The 12,900-nt window shown below is 43.3% G+C and overlaps 1 long non-coding RNA gene and 1 other non-coding gene across 2 annotated transcripts in view; both read right to left on the reverse strand.

Moving 5' to 3' along the window:
* The window catches only part of LOC124803032, a 1,832,333-nt gene that overhangs the window by 852,134 nt on the left and 967,299 nt on the right, over positions 1–12,900 (reverse strand). The gene's annotated exons all lie outside the window — the stretch shown is intronic.
* Trnas-gga lies at positions 6,219–6,301 on the reverse strand. Its single transcript is given in 2 exon segments — positions 6,219–6,253; positions 6,262–6,301. It is a non-coding gene; the product is annotated as a tRNA-Ser (tRNA).

The following is a 12,900-nucleotide window of genomic DNA, read 5'->3' on the forward strand; positions in this document are numbered from 1 at the left end:
AACGTGGTAGGGAAACTAGAAAATCTGAAAAGGGAAATGCAAAGGCTCAATCTAGATATAGTAGGGGTCAGTGAAGTGAAGTGGAAGGAAGACAAGGATTTCTGGTCAGATGAGTATCGGGTAATACCAACAGCAGCAAAAAATGGTATAACAGGTGTAGGATTCGTTATGAATAGGAAGGTAGGGCAGAGGGTGTGTTACTGTGAACAGTTCAATGACCAGGTTGTTCTAATCAGAATCGACAGCAGACCAACACCGACAACGATAGTTCAGGTATACATGCCGACGTCGCAAGCTGAAGATGAACAGATAGAGAAAGTGTATGGGGATATTGAAAGGGTAATGCAGTATGTTAAGGGGGACGAAAATCTAATAGTCATGGGCGACTGGAATGCAGTTGTAGGGGAAGAAGTAGAAGAAAAGGTTACAGGAGAATATGGCCTTGGGACAAGGAATGAAAGAGAAGAAAGACTAATTGAGTTCTGTAACAAGTTTCAGCTAGTAATAGCGAATATCCTGTTCAAGAATCACAAGAGGAGGAGGTATACTTGGAAAAGGCCGGGAGATACGGGAAGATTTCAATTAGATTACATCATGGTCAGACAGAGATTCCGAATTCAGATATTGGATTGTAAGGCGTACCCTGGAGCAGATATAGACTCAGATCACAATATAGTAGTGATGAAGAGTAGGCTGAAATTCAAGACATTAGTCAGGAAGAATCAATACGCAAAGAAGTGGGATACGGAAGTACTAAGGAATGACGAGATACGTTTGAAGTTCTCTAGTGCTATAGATACAGCTATAAGGAATGGCGCAGTAGGCAGTACAGTTGAAGAGGAATGGACATCTCTAAAAAGGGCCATCACAGACGTTGGGAAGGAAAACATAGGTACAAAGAAGGTAGCTGGGAAGAAACCATGGGTAACAGAAGAAATACTTCAGTTGATTGATGAAAGGAGGAAGCACAAACATGTTCCGGGAAAATCAGGAATACAGAAATACAAGTCGCTGAGGAATGAAATAAATAGGAAGTGCAGGGAAACTAAGACGAATTGGCTGCAGGAAAAATGTGAAGACATCGAAAAAGGTATGATTGTCGGAAGAACAGACTCAGCATACAGGAAAGTCAAAACAACCTTTGGCGTCATTAAAAGCAACGGTGGTAACATTAAGAGTGCAACGGGAATTCCACTGTTAAATGCAGAGGAGAGAGCAGATAGGTGGAAAAAATACATTGAAAGCCTCTATGAGGGTGAAGATTTGTCTGATGTGATAGAAGAAGAAACAGGAGTCGCTTTAGAAGAGATAGGGGACCCAGTATTAGAATCGGAATTTAAAAGAGCTTTGGAGGAATTACGGTCAAATAAGTCAGAAGGTATAGATAACATTCCATCAGAATTTCTAAAATCATTGGGGGAAGTGGCAACAAAACGACTATTCACGTTGGTGTGTAGAATATATGAGTCTGGCGACATACCATCTGACTTTCGGAAAAGCATCATCCACACAATTCCGAAGACGGCAAGAGCTAACAAGTGCGAGAATTATCGCACAATCAGCTTAACAGCTCATGCATCGAAACTGCTTACAAGAATAATATACAGAAGAATGGAAAATAAAATTGAGAATGTGCTAGGTGACAATCAGTTTGGCTTTAGGAAAAGTAAAGGGACGAGAGAGGCAATTCTGACGTTACGGCTAATAATGGAAGCAAGGCTAAAGAAAAATCAACACACTTTCATAGGATTTGTCGACCTGGAAAAAGCGTTCGACAATATAAAATGGTGCAAGCTGTTCGAGATTCTGAAAAAAGTAGGGGTAAGCTATAGGGAGAGACGGGTCATATAAAATATGTACAACAACCAAGAGGGAATAATAAGAGTGGACGATCAAGAACGAAGTGCTCGTATTAAGAAGGGTGTAAGACAAGGCTGTAGCCTTTCGCCCCTACTCTTCAATCTGTACATCGAGGAAGCAATGATGGAAATAAAAGAAAGGTTCAGGAGTGGAATTAAAATACAGGGTGAAAGGATATCAACGATACGATTCGCTGATGACATTGCTATCCTGAGTGAAAGTGAAGAAGAATTAAATGATCTAATGAACGGAATGAACAGTCTAATAAGTACACAGTATGGTTTGAGACTAAATCGGAGAAAGACGAAGGTAATGAGATGTAGTAGAAATGAGAACAGCGAGAAACTTAACATCAGGATTGATGGTCACGAAGTCAATGAAGTTAAGCAATTCTGCTACCTAGGCAGTAAAATAACCAATGACGGACGGAGCAAGGAGGACATCAAAAGCAGACTCGCTATGGCAAAAAAGGCATTTCTGGCCAAGAGAAGTCTTCTAATATCAAATACCGGCCTTAATTTGAGGAAGAAATTTCTGAGGATGTACGTCTGGAGTACAGCATTGTATGGTAGTGAAACATGGACTGTGGGAAAACCGGAACAGAAGAGAATCGAAGCATTTGAGATGTGGTGCTATAGACGAATGTTGAAAATTAATTGGACTGATAAGGTACGGAATGAGGAGGTTCTACGCAGAATCGGAGAGGAAAGGAATATGCGGAAAACACTGATAAGGAGAAGGGACAGGATGATAGGACATCTGCTAAGACACGAGGGAATGACTTCCATGGTACTAGAGGGAGCTGTAGAGGGCAAAAATTGTTGAGGAAGACAGAGATTGTAATACGTCAAGCAAATATTTGAGGACGTAGGTTGCAAGTGCTACTCTGAGATGAAGAGGTTAGCACAGGAAAGGAATTCGTGGCGGGCCGCATCAAACCAGTCAGTAGACTGACCAAAAAAAAAAAAAGGAGTGGGACAATCTGCATCAACAGTACCTTGATGAACTTGTGGGCAGTATGACACGACGAATAGAGGCATGCATCAATGAAAGAGGACGTGCTACTAGGCATTGGAGGTACCGATGTGTAGTGCAATCTGGACCACCACCTCTGAAGGTCTCGCTGTATCGTGGTAACCCATGCACTATGTGCTTTTCGTGAGCAATAAAAAGGGCGGAAATGATGTTTATGTTGATCTCTATTCCAATTTTATAGACGGGTTCAGGAACTCTTGGAACTTAGGTGATCCAAACCTTTTTTTGATGTGTGCACATCTTTTTAATAACTATAAGAAAGACTTTAATAAGGTCACTATGTAAATCACCATGTTCCCTCTAGAAACTTTGATTTTTTCCAAAATCCAAGGGAATCAACGTAACTTATATGATGTAATTGATAGCTGATACTGGTGAATTACACTATAACAGAAGCAAAATACGTTCATTTAACATTGGTCCTCCAACGAGCTGTTTGCATTGTAACTGTGAATGTGTGGAAACGTTGCGCGATGGACAGTTCGCGCCACGTCACATGGATCACAGTCATTGGTATGAAGGGGCATGGCACATTAACCGCGAGTGCCACTGAGACGGTTTTCTGGGAGAGGCAATGAGTGAAGGAGCAAGGACAGCGCAGAGCCATCCCGGCTAGCCGCACGGTCAAACGCGCTGCTTCCCGAACGGGAAGGCGTGCCGGTCCATGGCACGAATCCGCCCGGTGCATTAGTGTCGAGTTCCGGTGTGCGTCCAGCCTGTGGATGGGTTTTAAGGTGGTTTCCCATCTGCCTCGGTGAATGTGGGCTGGTCCCCCTTATTCGGCCCCAGTTACACTATGTCGGCGATTGCTGCGCGAACACTGTCTCCACGTACACGTCCACCATAATTACTCTACCATGCAAACATTGGGGTTACACTCGCCTGGGGCCGAGACGGGTGGGGCTGGGGGTGGGGGGGTGAGGTGGAGGCGGAGTGCAGGAGGTTTTGTCCACTGGAGGCCGAACCGCTAATAATCCTGGGTTCGGTGTGGGGCGACGGTGGGGTGTGTGGACTGCTGTGGCCTGTTGTGGGGTTGTGAACCACTGAGGGCTATGGCGGGACGAAGCCTCTCCGTCTTTTCTAGGTCCCCGGTTCAATACACACAAACACACGGACAGAACAGGTCTGTGGGACAACGGGCCAGCTGTTTGTTCTATTGCCCGTGTGGCTTCCAAGCTGGCCCGGCTGATCGTCTTACGGACACGCGAGACGTGCATTAGAAACGGGTGGACACATTATTTCTTTGGCCGATCAGGTGTGGAGGCGAGCGGTGGGTCGTCGTCATCCACATATCTCCTGGCGGAACCAAGTTTTCCCAATGTCTGTCATCACACAGCGGCTTTGTTTACTCGGTGCGCTACTTCTAGTTCGTTGGGTCGGTGCCGAGACGACGCGGCACTCGGAAAGACTGATGTTCCTCCCCGCTGTAAGTGTGGTAATTGTCACTGCCCGTGTTTGTGCCCTGCTGTTTCTGTATTAGATACTATTCAACCTCGTGTTATTTTTGTTCCCTGCTCCTGTGTCTGGGCAGGCGGTTAGAGGAGCGTGTTGTTTGTATCCAAACATAATAGCTTCAAGAATGAAATTTTCAGTCTGCAGTGGAGTGTGAGCCCACATAAAACTTCCTGGCAGAGTAAAACTGTTTGCCGGACCGAGACTCAAAGTCGGGACCTTTGCCTTTCGCGGGCAGGTGCTGGTAGAGCACTCGCCCGCGAAAGGCAAAGGTCCCGAGTTCGAGTCTCGGTCCAGCACACAGTTTTAATCTGTCAGGAAGTTTTTTAATAGTTTCCATTTGGTATTGTAATACAGTTATGATCTGATTGTGTGTTTTAAATTATTGGAGTTCTGTAAATGTCTTTTGTGTTTAATGTCATTAACTGCAACGTCCAAAAATTTTTGTCTTGCCTAATACCTTGCGTACTAAATCGCCAAGTTGCTTTCTTTACTTATATGGAGCCCGGCAAGCTATGCGCCTCACCGGGTCAAATTTTGTTGCTTTTATTTCGGTGTGTTATACTTCCAAGCCAAATTTTTGTTTATTTAGGTGAGGTTCATCAGCTAACCGTTTGCATCTTCCTTCCATCTAAGTTTGCGGTCCCGCGCGACCGTTAAGTATTTACAGTTTACATCCCGTGGCGTGATTTGAAGCTGTCTCGGTTGACTGCTTATGTTCCTTACTATCAGGTGTAAGCGAGGTGTTCGCTGAGCCGTGGCAGCCAAGGAGGTTAGAATAAGGGGAGGTGGCACTACTTATGCAGAGGACAGTCATCGACTGGAGCTAGAGGCACCATGTTGTTAATCCCAGGGGTCAACTTAGCTTTGATACCTCTAACAGGATTTCATTTCTGAGTATGTATTTTGATACAGAACAAAGTGTCACTGCAATACAGTATGAATAAGCACAACACATCAAACGTTATGGACACATCAATATGGCGTCGGTGGCTTCACTTTTGTGGCGTAAGGGCATCTCCGCATATTCTAACCCCCTCGGTGGCGTGTTTCTCGCTATGTATCGATATCACTATTCATATGATTTTTTGAGTAACATGTTGCCGTTGGAGCTCAGCGCCTTCTAGTGTGGCGGCTCCGAGTTTGGTGGCCGGGTGGGTGGGCAGTAAGACCTGAGGGAACGAAGCTGTAACGAGTGTTGCGTGGGTCCTCTTCGCCGCCGGCCGCGGTGGCCGAGCGGTTCTAGGTGCTTCAGTCCAGAACCGCGGGACTGCTACGGTCGCAGGTTCGAATCCTGCCTCGGGATGGATGTGTGTGATGTCCTTAGGTTAGTTAGGTGTAAGTAGTTCTAGGGGACTGATGACCTAAGATGTTAAGTCCCATAATGCTCAGAGCCATTTGAACCATTTTCCTCTTCGCCGTGGTGTCAGCTGTTGGCGGGCGACCGATTTTGGAGTCACGTTCCCCGTATAAGTTATCGAGTACCGACGTGCCTTGTGCTGTGATTTTTCAGAAGGGCGCCGCGCAGTTTTCACTGTCATTTTGGTCTGTATTCCTTCTGTTTGTTGAGTGTGGATTCCCGTGTCTCCATTGTATTTGAAGGGCCAAGTGAATGCCATATCTCGGAGACATTATAAAGTAGTTCATTGGCTGATGTGTCATTTTAATTTGTTTTATGTGTTACCTTATGTATCCATGGTACTTGTGAACCTTTATCCAGTGTAAAGTGCCGTGTCCCAGAAGGAAGCTTATTTTGAATGTTGGTTCAAAAATGGCTCTGCGCACTATGGGGCTTAACTTCTGAGGTCATCAGTTCCCTAGAACTTAGAACTACTTAAACCTAACTAACCTAAGGATATCACACACATCCATGCCCGGGGCAGGATTCGAACCTACGACCGTAGCGTCGCGCGGTTCCAGACTATAGCGCCTAGAACCGCTCGGCCACCCGGGCCGGTTTTGAATGTTGGTGTTGCCCGTTGGTATATGCATTCTTGTTTGCGTCGTCTTAATTCTTCTGATTTTTGAAGTAAATGATTGGTCATTTAATTTTCAACGGGAGGTGCAGTGGAATGTTTGGTATTACCCGTTGCCACGGATCATTAATTGTTCATGTCGGAATGTGTGTCTCTTTTGCTGTTTTATTGACCTATTTACAGTTTGCTTTTGTTGTTCCATTTTCTTTAAAGCTAATGGTGAAGGCCTATGCTGTGTAAGAAATTATATAGTTCGTCTGTTCTATTTAAGTGGCTCAGATAAATTTTAGTCTTTTAGAGGACGCATCTGTTTTCTCCGAACCGCTGAGGACTAATGTGTGTACTGATGAGCTTTGAATGGCATGCGGGAGTCCTTGCAGCTGCTTTAATGGTTTGCTAAAATAAAATATTTTCTGATATTATTATCTTATTGCTGAAATTATTTTTTTTAAATATTTGTAGCTGGTTTCTTAAGACTTTTGGTTAATTTATAAAAGTCAGTTAAATTTTTGATAAGAGCTCGTATTAATTAATGCTGTCCTAGGAGTTATTTATTTGATGCATTGCTGTCTGTTGGAATTCTGTCTAATTAAAATTATTTCTGCTGCACGAAACTGTCGTTGATAATCTCTTGCGCTCCATTGGTGGTACGTGGTACCTAGGATCGGGCCCCACTTACTCCCCGTCGGCATGCTTAGCCGGCCGTTTGCGTCATTTGGAGTGCATACGCTCGTCAGCTCTCGCACTGTCTCTCTTTCGCGCTGTTTGCTCCAACAGCAGGTTCACTGCTTAATGTGCCTGTTCAAGTTACACTTGGAATAAATCTGAATTTTTTTCCTTTAGCTTGTTGCCTTCACCTTACGCAAATTTTGACGTGTGTGTGGACTCCAACATACACCTTAATCTGTTGTAATTTAATTATTCTTGTGGTATTGGAAAATGTGTTAAATCCACAATGAATGTGTTTTTCTTGGTTTAAAGTTATCTTTCTAGATATTGGTGTTCAATTATTTTTCATTGTTTTAGGTGTTTCTGATCAGTCAACTTTAAATCATCTTTTATTCTCAACATTTAATAATTAAGGCTGTTCTGTCCTGGTACTGCTGTTTAGATTTACGTCCGTGTTTATTACCTCTTCAGCCTTATTGCGTCTGTGCCCTATGTACGGCGTGCCTCGCCTTGAAGAATATTAAGTCTTCTTAGGTTAACGCTAACTTTAAATTTTCTGTAAATTATTTAAACTGACATTGAATTTTAAATAGAGTTCTCATTGCTTGGCCCTTTAATTAAATAAAAAATAAAAGCTGAATTGTGTGCAATGTGGTTGGAACTGTGTAAAATATATTTCTGTTCTGCCAGTGAACTATATGTGTAAAATCCCCACTGCTCCAGCTTTTCGTAGTTCTCTTTTCTGGCTGAGTTAGGAGGCCGTGATTATCACCAGTTCAGTTGCCTTGGCCAGGTACCTTATTATCTTTTAGCGACTTTTCACAAATGTTTTGACTACGTTGCCAGGGTGTAATCTGATGACTGAAGTTTTACTCATTTCACTTACAAATTACTTCTGTATTCACCAGGCTATATTGTATGTTTGTGCCCTGGTGCGTGTTCCAACTTGTTGCCTAGGAAACGGGGAATGTACTGAGCAGCGTATTGGGTCTGCCGTAAGCAAATTCTGGTCCATTCTTACGGACCACATTTTCCAGCGTGTGGCGGATGCATACTAAGCAGCTTTATTTGTTTTGGTTTCTTTTTAATGAACTCGTTTTTAGGTAAACCGGTATTATTTGTTTTATTTTAGACAATCACATTCCACAGACGTTTTGGTCTATCGATCTGAAGCCTGTTTCTTTAGAACCTTTGAAGATATTTGTTGTGTACATAGTTCCGCATAGTCAGGGCGTACACAACTTTCCCACTAGAGCGCGCCCCGCTAAGCACAACAGCGCAGGCGCAGCGCTCGTCCGTCTCCGCACTACGAGATAGCGCTGCCTTAGAGACGGACCAAATTGTGCTTCCGCCGATCCACGTATTAATACATAACACAGCCAATGAGATTGCTGCTAATGTAGAACCTTTTCTCCTCGCGGATCACACTCGCGCAGTGATACATGAACGCGCGAGGTATTAAAACGAGTGTACAGACCTCCGATTAATCAGTCTACATTTGTCTGCACCAGTCTGCATTAGCCTGTAGCAGTCTATAGTCAAGTTTCAGTCTGTGCGTAATAAGATTACCATATTCCTGTACATAGCCACGAAGATGAATGTATAGACACTTTTGTCAAGTATCAGAGATATGTGAGAATAAGATTAACGTACCAAGACCAAAGGAACTTCATATTGTCAATTGTAAATAGCATCCAGAATCAAGTTAAGTAATTTTATGCTTGTTATTATTTTAATAAATGTGTGTGAAAATTAATCAAGTTTTGTTTAAAGTTGGTCACCGTCAATCTGCTACTCTAAGCGTGCAAGCGGCATTTCTATCGTCTGACCTAACGGCAGAAGGTAAGCACGCCACGCTAAGACCACGAGACATATTGCTGACACTCGCCTACTTTGTTAGAGCGACAAGTCATATAATCTGATGGTGTGTGTTTGAAATTATTGGAGTTCTGTAAATGTCTTTTAGTGGTCATCGGTCTGGTTACCAACTTCAAAACGAAATACTGTCCTGTCGTCGTAGTCAGTAAATGTTTCCTTAACTTTCACATTAAAGCCCTATGTAACTGGGGTCAAGCTGGGTCTATAGATTACCGAATACTTCGTCAGGAACTGGGGTCAAGCTGGGCCCATAGATTACCGAATACTTCTTCAGAAAATTAGATAATACAGTCCACTTTATACAAGTGTGCTCGCTTTTAAAAGTAATATTGCACCCTTCTATGCAGTGATTCTTTCAACATCCTCTAACCCCTTCTCTGCCGCCACTCACAACCTCTCTTAAAAAAAAAATGAAGACTGTAAGACGCGCTTCTCCAGTCATATCCACCGTATCCATCTTAGACGACATGAGCATGCCAAACTTTGTCTTAAATCAGTAGCAAAATATTTTGGATGAAATTTGAGCCCAATCACATGAGATTTTAATCGAAAGGCTTACACTTGAAATATTTTTGTGCTAATTACTTTGATCTGTACATACTGATTCCTCGAAAATAGTCATTGTGGACGAAATCTATTGAATGTACGAGACACAGACTTTCTCCTAATTATTACGGCGACAAAAATCACGATATACCTTAATCAATTGCAATGACAAATTAAAAGAAAATTTAATACTGTGAGTGTAACGAGTTACAGTAATGAACGGAGAAGAACTGAGCCGTTAAGGTAAGCACTAGCGAAGTGGCACGTCGGCTGAGGCTGCTTAGTCGAAGCGGTAGACAGCACCTGTTTTACATCTGCAAAAGAAGCAATGAGGTACCCACAGATCGGAAGCAAAAATGCATTTTCAGATATCCCGCCGTCCTTGCCTCTAGAATTTATAAAAATGTCACAGTAGCTACACTGCTGGGTAGATAATGACTAACCTGATTTGTCCAGTCAGCTTGACAAACACCTACTGCAGAAACTGTTTCACGTTAAATACATTATTCAGCAGATGACAAAGTTTCGAGCCAATTATTTTACATCATTCTATTTTCAGACGACTGTGGACTTCTTTCTATGGCGATAAGAAATTTGTTCACATAAAGATTTACCTTCCTTTCATTACTACTCCGCCACTGGTTCACAGGCTGCTCTAAAAGAAAAAAAGATTAACGTTAAATTTCTTATAGACGACGAGATCATTAGGTTTATAGCACGATCTCGCATTGGAGGAAGATGGGGAATAACGTTGGAAGAGTCGCTCTCAACAGCAGCATCCCAGAACATGCCGTATGGAGACCAGAGATAACATACATCTGGACGAATGTATGGGAGTTTGAAGCTTTGCCCTAAAAAACTGAAGGAAATGATTCGTCGTAACACATGGACCGCAACTGTATGCCTTGATTTAACATTAGTAATTACTGACTAGAGATGGGGCTACCAGCTACAGTAATGAAACATGGCTTACAAGTCACATACATTTATCGGTTCCAAAATTCAGTGACTGTTCAGAACAAAAATGAGTCGAATACACCTTACTGGCGAATGAGTGCATATACGTACACATGTGAACGTGTGATAATTCGGTATCTCCGGAAGGAAAGGACTGGGGAGGTTGTGACAGAACAGACTGAATGTACAAGAAATCGTATCAACTGACTGCTAAATTGATCGGTTGTGAAGATTGCATTGGAAGGTTGATGAGTAAAGAGAAATATAAACCCAAAGGGTGTTATCATAGGCGGGAGGTAACCATACAATGACTGATTAATTTGAAACCACGCGCCGGCCGTTGTGGTCGAGCGGTTCTAGGTGCTTCAGACCGGATCCGCGCTGCTGCTACGGTCGCAGTCTCGAATCCTGCCTCGGGCATGGATGTGTGTGATGTCCTTAGGTTAGTTTGGTTTAATTAGTTCTAAGTCTAGGGGACTGATGACCTCAGATGTTAAGTCTCATAGTGTTCAGAGTCATTTGAACCACTTCGAAACCACGCATCTATCATCCTCCACGAACTCGTAGGCCGTTTAACTATGAACCTTACATAGCTTGTCAGAGACAAGGCGTGGCGAGGTCCCACCAGATGGTGCTGTCGTGCTGCCAGTGAATCGACTGTTCCTCTCCAAGTCCATTCCTCCCTCTGCTACGGGCAGCGGAAGGAGTCAGATTTCTTCTTGACGTGATGAGGAAGGGTCCTTTCTATGTCTCCGGATGAATAAATCAAAATACTTTGCTCCCCTGCTCCTTCATGGTGTTGTGCTCGGCAAGATGATCATTTTAACCAATATGAGATCACGTACTTTATTTCTCCAATCGAATAACTCGGCACTCTTTTATCCTGGAAGGTTCAGCGTCACTTTTTGGAAGACTGAAGACTCCCGACCTATCCAGGCTCTCCATTTCAAAATCTTGCCAATTCCGCCCTATGGCAGATCGCAGATCCCACAGATTGCGATTTCGGTCGTATCAAAGGCCGCATTTTCTCTAACTTGGCCTTCTTAGTGTTGACAATCATGGCGCCGGCGACTCGTCGACACGAAGCAAAATACTTGCCTGAGGAGGCGCCAGTGGCCACTTCAGAAAAGTGCAATGTTATCGCGGGAGACCACGTTGGCGTGTGTGCACTGTTCCTTCAGAGGAAACTCCGTATTCATATTCGCCACTGAGACGAGGCCTGAGCGAGTTCACTGACCTCAGCAAATAAACATTTTCTTTTCCCTGAATCTTGTCAAAGACGCACGCCGCCCTCTGCAACAGTGAATGCGACACTGGGCAGCTGCCCACAGTGTCTCCGACGACCTATTTTTAGGCCCAGCATGCACAGGCCATGCTTTCACTCCCCGCTGACTGAAAGAAGAATGAATTCAATATGCACTCTTAAATTAAGGGAAATGAAAGGAAATCCCTTACAATCATCACTCACTTCCTTAAATAATACCACCTTTGTACATACGTCGGAATTTATCTAATAATTAGACCTATCACATCAACGAATTAAGTGTGCTGTGAGAAAAAGAATGAAGTATGCCTGCAGGCTTTCGCATTTCAACTGTGCCGGCCGCTGTGGCCGAGCGGTACTAGACGCTTCAGTCCGGAACCGCACTGCTGCTACGGTCGCAGGCTCGAATCCTGCATCGGGCATGGATGTGTGTGATGTCCTAAGGTTAGTTACGTATAAGTAGTTCTAAGTCTAGGGGACTGATAACCTCAGATGTTCAGTTCCATAGTGCTCAGAGCCATTTGAACCATTTCAGCTGTATCGGCTGAAGGTAACACACACAACGTACAGCGAGTTCCACAGCCACGCGCAAAAGGGACTTAACTCCAAACACATTCAAATTAAATATTGAAAGTACTTGTATTTTGGAAACCTAGAAAGAGAACGTCTATGATTATAAAACTACCTGCAACAATGCGGGAGTGGATTTATTCTTATTTATCGCAAAACATCAATGACTGATTATGAGCACTAGTACTCACAATTAAGCTACAAATTATTCTCATGTTTGAACATTACGCAACGGAAACTGATAACACACATCTGACTATTAGTAATTTACACAACTCTGAGTGTTCACTACGCACTGGCAATACCGCATTTTCTTTCTTACTCAACGGCTTTGATCAACACATGGCCATCGCACTGGATGTGAATGGCGCACACATTATAAATTCTGGATATGATGACTACACACTTTTCGAAGAACAAGGCCACCAATCTTTTTCTTTTCACTATCTTTATCTTTATTCCGATAAATTCTATTCTTCTATTGTTACATTTTTATACAATAATTACACATGAGAAACTCCGCCCAGTGAGCATGGCTTTACATTGGTGATTCTCTATCTTATGGTCTCGTAATTATCTAACGCTACAGTGCACTTTCTGGATAGGATGGTGGATCTTTTGCTATATCCCACACTTCGACTCTCACACCCATCATCACGAAAATTTACTCCAGACCGAGCGGTACAAAAAGGA

This window comes from Schistocerca piceifrons, chromosome 6 (genome assembly GCF_021461385.2).
Source record: "Schistocerca piceifrons isolate TAMUIC-IGC-003096 chromosome 6, iqSchPice1.1, whole genome shotgun sequence".
In the NCBI taxonomy this organism is placed as follows: domain Eukaryota; kingdom Metazoa; phylum Arthropoda; class Insecta; order Orthoptera; family Acrididae; genus Schistocerca; species Schistocerca piceifrons.